Source organism: Salvia splendens, chromosome 12, assembly GCF_004379255.2.
Source record: "Salvia splendens isolate huo1 chromosome 12, SspV2, whole genome shotgun sequence".
Classification (NCBI taxonomy): Eukaryota; Viridiplantae; Streptophyta; class Magnoliopsida; order Lamiales; family Lamiaceae; genus Salvia; species Salvia splendens.
The window spans coordinates 19,480,597-19,491,422 of NC_056043.1; the positions used below are offsets into that span (position 1 = coordinate 19,480,597).

The window sequence follows — 10,826 nt, forward strand, 5'->3', positions numbered from 1 at the left end:
CTACACGTGGAGAAGTAGCATGTCACTTCGATTCTTTGGAGAATCATAATTGTTAGTATTCAACATCATAATTTAATTCTAAATTATGTGATTAATTGGGCAATAATATGTTTCTACATGTTCAAGCATGAAATTGAATCGATCCACATAATCTCCTGAGTAGATTCTTTTGTGGATTTATTTAATTTGCAATTTCCGCTGCGATATCCCCAACAACAATTTCTGGTTCAACAACTGCTAGATTAAAAATCCGTGAAGAAGGCGACTAGAGAGGAGCATGAAAGGAAGAACAAGGAGATAGTGTCGGTAATGAATATGTTCAACCATGATAATGCACTTACATTCCCTAAAGGTCCTCGAATTGATGCCAACAACTTAGAGCTGCAGATGCCCCTTATACAGAGGGTGGAACAGTACCCTTTTGCAGGAAGAGCCACCAAGGATGTCAACCGCCATCTTACAAAGTTCGTGGAGATTTCGAACACTCTCTAATTGAATGGTGTCGACGACGACGCCATAAGGGTAAGACTCTTTCCATTTTCATCGATTGATTCAGCTAAAGAGTGTTTTGATTGTTTGCTTGTAGAGCAAGTCTCCACATGGAGAGATATAGTAGCGGTCTTCCTCGATAAATACTATCTGCCAGGGACTATCCTAATGCTCAAAAGTGAGATATCCCAATTCGTGCAAGGACATGACGAGCCCCTCTTTGAAGCTGTCGCACGCTTTAAGGGCCTCCTCCGCAAGTGCCCCAACCATGGTTTCTCTTTGGACCATCAGGTAGGTATCTTATATAATGGGTTAATGGAGGATTCCTGAGGAAGAAGTGACCAGACGACATGGCAGTCATTGCAGAGTTCGCGGCCAACAGCAGAGGATGGTCAAAAGATAGATACAACTCAAGGAGAATGGCAGCCATTGGAGAAGCCGAAGAGAGTTCCTTTGTTAATAAGTTGGCGGAACTGAGAGTTGAGTGGACAAGATGGATAAGTCCAAGAGAGAAGAGTCAATCCCGCCTACCTCAGTCATTGCTCTATCCCAAACCGACGTCCCTCCTCCTCCTACTGAGGACGTCAACTATGTCCAAAGTGGGGGTGGTCTAAATAGGCCATACAAATATACAATAACAATTATCACCCTAGTCTGGGGTAGTAATTTCAATAAATATAATGGAAATCGCCCTCATCCTAACCTCTCGTATTCTAACAACCTCATGCAGGATTTAATGTGAGCAAAGGGGGAGTAGTAGAGCCACTCAAAAAGGAGGAGAAGTATGAGCAAGGGATCTTGAAGATCTTGGAAGTGCTAGTGGAAGATAGGAAAGCCAACGAAACCATGATTGGAGTCATTGAAGCTAGGTTGTACAACTCGATGTAAGGATGAACACCATTGCCTCCACATTCTCAATCATTATAAATCAAATGGACCAAGTCCAAAAGAAGGCAGAGAATGAAGCTAGTGTTAGGGTTTGTATACTAGAAATCACCTTTCGAGTGATTGAATACTGTAAAACTCTAACTATTATTTTCCAATGAATGCAACAGATTAATTTTTTCGTAATGTTGTTATGTTTTACATTTAATGGATGTTTATTGCATATTTAAATGTATAAGTGAACATAACAATGTCTAAGTCTTTGTTTTAGTAGACCGGTTGTGGGCTGCACTCAATTTAAGGTACGCGGTCAATCCTGAACAACGAAAAATAAGAATTTCACAACCTGGATAGGCCTAGACTACCTATCATAAAAGGTTGCAATGTCAGTCCGATTATTTCTAATCCTTATTGAAAAATGATGACGTTGGTGTGGTATAGCACTGAATGGATCTAACAGCAAGACGAGTCTTTATGCTATCTACTGAAAGACGAGGTCTTGATAATTAATTTCTCTTAATCAATGTACGTTAGCATTGAGCAAACGATATCGAGTATCTACTACTTTGACTTACCAAAGGTGCGGGTTTTTCGTCACCCAACGATCCAGGTATATTGGGTAGTGGTGATCATTATCTGGCGGTGCTAGGATTGCTATTATGTTGAATCATGCGCGAGGAGAGTCTCGTTTGATAACATCCACAAGAGGAGCTCGAAACAAGGTTTTAATATTCGGAACCTAGCTAGTTGGAGTTTGATTACTCTATGAATAATAAATAAGAGTTTCTTGCTAAGTCCACTCTTGGAAATTAAAATATGTTAATTAATTAAGTCCATAGCAGACATTGATTAATTAATTAATGTTTCTATCTTAAGCGCGAGAAATAAAATTAAACAAATTAAAGGAAACTTGGAATACTTGTAATTTCGGATTTGGAAAAGCAGTGCAATATTACTTCTGTAGTGGTTGCTTGTAATATTCCAATATAAACTTGTATTAAATTGTGGGTTCTATTTAATTAGTAAAAAACTAATTGGGTGAGGCTATGTCCAAATTCTTCCTTAGATCCCTGACTGGGCCCAATATGTGACTTAATATAAATAGGAGAATAAAGGAGATAGAAAATATATAGTTTTCTCTTCAAAATTTTCGTCCACTCCTTTTGAGAGAGAGAGATCGAAAATTGTTTTCTTCCGTGAGCAGAGTTCTGTCTTCGTTATTCAAGTCCTAGTACACTGGTGAGATTTTCCCACACAAATATCAGTCTACAGTCCGGGACACCAGTCAGAAGATCCGAGGTTGAGTTCTGAAGATCTTCGCGTGGAGAAGACGCAAGCCATCTTCGATTCTTCAGTGAATCAACGAGGTAAACTGGCTAACTCCGTAGTATACATGTTTTAGGATGTATTTGTTCTAAAGCATGATTATGATTCAAGTTATGAGCATGATACGTGGGATAATTACGTAAATAGAATTTGTCTAAATAATATGCTAAATAGATCAAATTCATGTGATCGGTTTTATTCGTGCACGCTTCCGCTACCAACCCCTTCAGCTAGCACCTCCGGAAATGAAATCTGGGGATTGTGTAAATCCCAGCGGACCGTTGGACATTGAAAGCTACTTATTTATGTTCGAGTATTCTCTAGTTTCAGGCGCAGATTAAAACATATAAGGCTCGCGCACTGGATCAAGGCAAATAGGCAACAGATCAAGAAGACTACTGACTTGTGGTTGGTTGTGCATCCTGAGAGACTCGGGCTTTCAAGTAAAGGGAAGTAAGGGTCGAATCCCATAGAGACAGAGCTGGGTCGAGTTATGTTTGGGACATTTGGGAGGTTTTGGCTGCTGCCACGCTTTAAAGTGGATTAAGTTTACTTCTAAGGGTTTTGGACTGTTCAAGTCACGAGACTAAACTGATCAACTAAGCTAGACACGTTTAAAGCATAACAAAACAAACTGATCAATTCAGGTATAAGTACTACTGCAAAAACTAAGCCGGACCACAGAAAAGCTGCAACGACGAAAAAGGTGACAGAGACGGTTACTCTAATTAACTACGGCCTTCTTCTACGATTGATAAGTCGTATTCTAGGCCTAGGTTACGGGTCAGTATGATGTGCATAATTGAATTATATCTGCAAAACTAGTTGCTTAAGCGTGCAGGGTAAGCGTTCTAGCCAGTAGGCAGAGTTTCAGACACTTCAAGTGAAAAGGGCGTCAAGACGATTACGTACTGACCAGTATACGTGCAAAAATGGCTCGAGATGGAGAAGGAGGATAGCTGGGACTGCTCAATCACAATTAAGGGCAAAGAAGTCATTTCACCGCAAGGTCTTACCCTAAAAATCAAGGGTAAGTCTCCCTATAAAAGGAAGCCACTTGGAAAAAAAAGGGAGATCATCATCATCACTTTTAGGAGAATTCTCTCGGAGTTTAGTCTTTCACCCCAGTCCAGAATCTCGTTCCTCGCCACTGCCATGGTCACTTGAAGATCTAGATGTTCCCGGAGTTCCAAATCGTCCGTTCCAGCCAGCAAGACCGTAGCTTAGAGATTTCATCGCCCGGAGTGGCAAAACACTTTTATTCGCTTTCGTAGTTTAATTTACTTGTTTTCCTTACGTTGGAATTCTTGCTTGCTTTTGGATATTTTCTGCTTTTGAAGTACTTGTTGAAGATCCGAACGTGTTAATGCTAAGAAGTTGATTTCCGTTCAGTTATGGTGTTGATTTCTTTTCCTTCCTATTCCGCCTAGTTAGCTTAGATCTAAGGTTCCTTGGTGTTTTAAGTGCTGAATCTTTTCTTTCCTTGTTTCCGTCGCAATTTCCTTAGTTAAACGTGAAACTGTTCGATCGGGAGTGAATCGCTGCATGTGAAGTTTAGTTTGAGTGCGTTTCGTTTCCTGTTGACCAGTACCCGTAGTTGCAGTTTCTGTGTTTTGATTTCAGATTTGGTGTTCTTATTTGTGGATCTGTGTTCGCGAATTGATAAACTGTGTTTCTGTGTTGAATCTGGAATTATTTTCTGATTTTAGTTTGTGTTGTTGTAGAAGATGATGTCCAAGTCTAATGTTGGGGACCACTTTGCTTTTTAGATGCTTTTTTGCTTTTGTCCTGTACTTTTTAGTTATAACCTGCAGATCTGTCAGCCTAGTCACCATGACTACCACTACCCTCTGAATATTCTGTCTAGCCCAAAATAGAATCCCGTACCTTTCAAATATTTTCTGTTACAAGAATGTCTCCCCATTTCCACGTACACAGCTGCACCTTTACACTACTTTCCCCATTCTAGTCAGTAGGAAATTACCTTTAAGTTCTTGCCTAGGTAGAAACTCAACCCGAGCGTGGTAGCTAACCAAACCATCCAGAATATCACCACAATAGTTTTAACGCACCATCTCTGTGGGATTCGACCCTTACCACCACTATACTGATCAGTAGGAGTGGGTTGAGGAATTTTTGAAACTAGGGTCTAGGCTTAGTTAGGATCTCTATCCTGACCAGTAGGATATATCCTTGCTTGAACGACACCTAAGCGCCCTGAGCCAACCAACCGTTTCAAATGGCGCCGTTGCCGGGGATGGATGGCGTTACTAGTTACTTTTGTGTGTGATACTTTGGCGTTTATATTGTGCATAATCTTCTTTTTCTTTTCTTTTCATTTCAGTTAATGAGAAGCAGTTCGGCTCCTGACCAGGGGAGACCGAAGATACTTCAGCGAGGATCTATACTCGTAACCACTCGTTCTGGCCTGTCGACCACCTTGTCTGACCTAGGCACGAGTAGTGACGAAGAGAAGGGCACCATAGAGGGACCGATACCAGAAGAGATACCACGGTTGGAAGGCAACCCAAGGGAAATGGCCAACCAGGGAGATGAGGACCCGGAGATCGGGACGCTGAACGCGCATACTGAAGGAGAACCCCCGCAAGCCATAGTCGTTACTCCAGGGCAAACCGCCTGCGATGTGAAGCCTCATGTGATCGCGATCCTGCCTACGTATTGCGGGAAGAGCTACGAAGGGCCGTATGAGTTTCTTCATGAGTTTTGCAAAATTTGTAGGGCGCAGAGGAGGCCAGCAGGAGCAACTGAGGATGATTACAGGCTGAAGGCTTTGCCATTTGTGCTCAAGGGGGAAGCTAACACCTGGTTCATGCGCCTACCCCCCAACTCTATTGAGACTTTAGCAGATTTCAAGTCAGCATTTCTGGGCGAGTTTTTTCCCTCATCCAAGACAAGCGCGCTGAAGAGGGAAATAACTAATGTGAAGCAAGGGTATGATGAGCCCTTGAGTGATTATTGGGCAAGATACATGGGTCTTTTGGAATCATGTCCCAACCATCGCATGGCGGACATTGAAGTACATCATACTTTCTACGAAGGCATGAACGCGGTAACCAAGGACCTGGCAAATTCATCGTCAGGAGGAAGCTTCACGCAATTGCGGGTTAGCGAAGCAAAGAGAGTCCTAAGGAAGCTGCTGAATGCAAAGAAAGAGTATGACCATTCAAGGGAAGGATACAATCGAGAGCGGGTTGCTGTTGCCTCGGTTACTCATCAGGAAAATACACTGGAGCAGAAAATGGATTTGAAAATGGATGAGCTGAAGAAGTCACTTCTGAGGGCGATCGAGAAGAGCACTCCACCACCTCCCCCAGCTGGGAATTACAAGGGTGCAGACCAGGGAAATCAAGGACCGAACTATGATCAGCCTAATGATTTCGGGAATATGGAGCAAGTTAATGCTGCGGGGTACTTCAATTCTAGTGGGCATTGGATTCAAGGTAGGCAACGGGATGCACCATGGAGGGATCATCCAAACTTCCGATGGGGTGACGGGAGCCAAAATCAGAACCAAGGTCAGAATCAGTATAACCCTCATCCGAACCAAAACCCTACCCGTGGACCAACAAACCCAGACTACCAGCCCAACTGGTCAGGAAGAAACCAACATTCCCAAAACCAAAACCCACAAAACTAGAACCCGAACCCTGTCTATGTGCCACCCCACCAGAGAAACTTCCAAAACATCCAAAATCAGCCAAACCCAGGACCCCAAAACCATCAGAACCAAAATCAATTCTAAGGTCAGCACCAGAATCAATATCCTCAAGATCAGTACACCCCTCCTGCCCAGTATAACCAATACCCGCCTAATCAAGGCCAGCAAAACTCCCAGAACTATCAACACCAAGGGCCAAGTCATTTCCAAAACTGGAACAGGTCAAGGAGATCCGATGAGGACATGATGGGTGAAATGCTAGCGTCACAACAGAGCATCAAAGGAGAATTGCAATCCCATAATGAGGTCGTGCAGGGGATGCAAAACGCCCAGAAGGAACATAAGGCGAACATGGATATGATGAATAGGCAGTTAGCTCAACTGGCCAGTTCGGTGGGTGATTTGAAGGGAAATGCAGGGAAACTCCCATCTACAGTCCAAATGCCCGAAAAGGCAAATGTGAGTAAGGTTACATTGAGGTCAGGAACCACGTATGACGCGCCTCAACCGAAACAACCTGGTGGAGGATCCAATGGAACGAAGATAGGAGGTGATACCATTTCAATGGAAGAATTAGGGAGAACTATGCCTCGGATGAAAGATCCATTCTTCTTGGATGATACACCAAGTGTACGAGGTGAACCCGACACCCTACTAACCAGGAAGGAACCTCCTCAAGAGGTAGAGCCCAAAATGGAGGCTCAGACCCAGGAACTACCCAAGAAAAACTCCAAGAAGGTTGCTGAGGAACCAGTAGAGGAGAAAAAATGGGAGAAACCATTCCCATTCCGATTTGTTACAAAGAGGAAGAAAGAGAACCCGGTTGACTACTTGTCGATTTTTGGGAAGTTGGATGTCACCATACCATTCCTCCAAGCCGTGAAGCTACCCCCTCTTGGGAAATTCATAAAGGACTTCATAGCCGGGAGAGCCCAGAAGGATGGCAAGATTATGGTGGAAGGGATAGCGTCAGCAATAGTGCAAGAGAAGTTGCCACCCAAGAGAGCCGATCCAGGTATGTTCACTCTGCCTATAGCTATAGGAGATGTGAAGGTCAAACATGCAATGTGTGATTTGGGGGCATCCATAAATGTCATGCCATTTTTTATCTATAACCGATTGAAGGGAGTTAGATTGTCGAATACTAGGGTGTTGATCCAACTGGCTGATAGGTCGTGCATAAGTCCTGAAGGAGTTTTAGAAAATGTGTTAGTAAGAGTGCATGATTTTACCTATCCTGCTGATTTTTATGTGATCAAAATGAGTGAGCATGAAGCTAGGGAATCTAGTGGAGTGTTGTTAGGAAGGCCATTTTTGAGAACGGCTAAGACAATAGTGGACATGGCCGAGGGGACAATTTGCATTGATTTTCATGGAGAGAAATTCACTTTTGATATCAATGAAGCCATGAAGAAACCGATTGATTATGAAAATTTGTGTTATGTTGATGTGATTGACCCCCTTGTCCAAGATTTTCTTGAGACCGAACTATTGCAGGAGAAACTCCAAGCGTTAGATGTTTATGAGCAGGCTGACATCGAAGCTGCTGCATGGTGCGATCTGATCAGTAGCCAAGGGTTAACTGATGAGGAAATAGAAGCAGCAATCAAGGAATTCTGTCAGAAATAGGAGTTCATTGGAGCCGCAGGGGTTCAGCTACCAGCCAGTATAGAAGAACCATCGGAGGGAGATTTAGAAAAAGAAGGAGAGATTGAGAAAAACCCTCTACCCGAAGACACACTTTCACCTCAAGTTGAGCTGAAGAGGTTACCACCAAATTTGAAGTATGCCTTCCTCGGAGAGGAGAACTCATATCTAGTGATCATCAGTAGCAGCCTTACGAAGGAACAAGAGGCTAGGCTACTGACCGTGCTGAGCAAGAACAAGAAGGCGATTGGTTGGAGTCTTACAGATTTAGTGGGAATTATCCCCGATGTCTGCATGCACCACATTAGGTTGGAGGAAGGAGCGAAGGCACATCGAGATGCTCAAAGGAAGGTAAACCCTAACATGCGAGAAGAGATATTGAAGAAGATCTTGAAGTTGTTGTCGCTAGGGATTATCTATTCAGTACCGGATAGTGAGTGGGTCAGCCCGATCCACATGGTCCCAAAGAAGTCGGGCATCCAAGTAGTTCAGAATGAGAGGAATGAACTGATCCCAACGAGGCTAGTCACGGGTTGGCGAATGTGCATCGATTACCGTAAGCTGAACAATGCGACCAGGAAGGACCATTTTCCCCTGCCGTTCATCGACCAAATGTTGGAGAGATTAGCTGGGAAGAAGTTTTTCTGCTTTCTAGATGGGTACAGCGGGTATTTCCAAATTTACGTAGATCCTGAGGACCAGGACAAGACCACTTTCACTTGCCCGTTTGGAACCTATGCATACCGTCGCATGCCTTTCGGCCTGTGCAACGCTCCAGGTACGTTTCAACGATGTATGATGAGTATATTTTCTGATTTGATTGAGGATTGCATAGAGATATTCATGGATGATTTCACGGTTTACGGAGACTCGTTCGACTCTTGCCTTCACCATTTGGATATAGTTTTGGAAAGATGTCAAGCAAAGAGTTTGGTTTTGAACTTTGAAAAGTGCCATTTTATGGTCACCGAAGGGATAGTTTTAGGACACGTGGTCTCAGAAAGAGGTATCCAAGTGGATCGAGCCAAGGTAGATGTTATAACCAAATTACCATACCCTACTGATCAGAAGGGAATAAGGGTTTTTCTGGGGCACGCCGGATTTTATCGAAGATTTATCAAGGATTTCTCCAAGATCGCCCAACCCCTTACTAGATTACTTCAGAATGACGTGGAATTCATCTTTGATGAGCAATGCAAGACTGCTTTCAACCTTCTCAAGGAAAAGTTGACATCCGCACCTATCATAAGGGCTCCTGACTGGAACCATCCTTTCGAAGTAATGTGCGACGCCAGCGATTTTGCGGTAGGAGCCGTGCTGGGTCAGAAGATCGACGGGAAGAGATACGTAATTTTTTATGCGCCCAAGACTTTAAATCAAGCCCAGCGGAATTACGATACCACTGAAAAGGAAATGCTGGCAGTGGTGTATTCTTTCGAGAAGTTCAAGCCATATTTGTTGGGATCCAAAGTCATAGTGTATACTGACCATGCGGCGATTAAGTATCTGATTGCCAAGAAGGAATCCAAACCACGCTTGATCCGATGGGTACTCTTGTTACAAGAATTCGACTGGGAGGTAGAAGATAAGCGAGGAGTCGAGAACAAGGTGGCAGACCATTTGAGCAGAATAGTGCAAGATGGAAACGGTGACGAAGTGCACGATAAATTTCCAGAGGAACATTTGTGTAAGGTGATTTTTGCGCCCAGAAGAATTGATTGGGAAGAAGTGTTCAAGCTTACTGGTCAGAATGATACAGCAAAAGGAAAAGAGAAGGTAGGGCAGGAACCATGGTATGCGGACCTGGCCAACTACCTAGTGACTGGAGAGCTTCCAGAAGTGTCGAGTGTTACCAAGGCCCAAAGAATGAAGATCAAGAGTGAAGCGAAATACTACTTTTGGGAGGGTAGGGTCCGATCAAGTGATAAGGAGGTGCATTCCTGACTGGGAGCAGCGGGATGTTTTAACCCACTGCCATTCATTAGCATGCGAAGGACATTTCGGGTCCAAGAAGACGGCAAGGAAGATTTTGGATAGCGGCTTTTATTGGCTAACCCTCAACAAAGACGCGTACAAGTTTTGCAGAAGTTGTGAGCGTTGCCAACGGACCGGTGGAATATCTGCCCGAGATGAAATGCCGCAGGTACCCGTAATAGTTTGCGAGCTATTCGACATATGGGGAATGGATTTCATGGGGCCTTTTCCTTCATCCTATGGGAATCTGTATATCCTAGTTGTTGTAGACTACGTCTCCAAATGGGTAGAAGCCAAGGCCACAGGCACGTGTGAAGCCAAGGAAGTGGCCAAGTCTTAAAGAGTCATATCTTCAGCCGATTCGGTGTACCCAGGGCGATCATATCCGATCAAGGTACACACTTCTGTAATCGCACAATTGAAGCCTTGATGAAGAAATACGGTGTGCATCATAGACTATCCATCCCTTACCATCCGCAAGCAAATGGTCAAGCAGAAATCTCTAACCGCGAGATAAAGAAAATTTTGGAGAATACGGTGAACACTTCTAGGAAGGATTGGAGTGTAAGGTTAGAGGATGCTCTCTGGGCGTATCGAACAGCCTACAAGACCCCCATAGGCATGTCCCCTTACCGGATTGTTTTTGGAAAGATGTGCCATTTACCAGTTGGGATCGAGCATCGAGCATACTGGGCAGTACAGAAAGTGAATATGGATGCTACAGCCTGTGAAGAGGAAAGGAAGCTGCAACTGCAGGAGCTTGAGGAACTTAGATTGGAGTCATTCGACTCCGCCATGTGGTACAAAGAACGAACTAAATTATGGC

General features: G+C 43.8%; 1 non-coding gene across 1 annotated transcript; it reads right to left on the bottom strand.

The window, feature by feature from the left end:
• Nucleotides 1-657: 657 nt before the first annotated feature.
• LOC121759784 lies at nucleotides 658-764 on the bottom strand. The gene has a single exon (XR_006041729.1). It is a non-coding gene; the product is annotated as a small nucleolar RNA R71 (small nucleolar RNA).
• Between the last annotated feature and the right edge of the window lie 10,062 nt (nucleotides 765-10,826).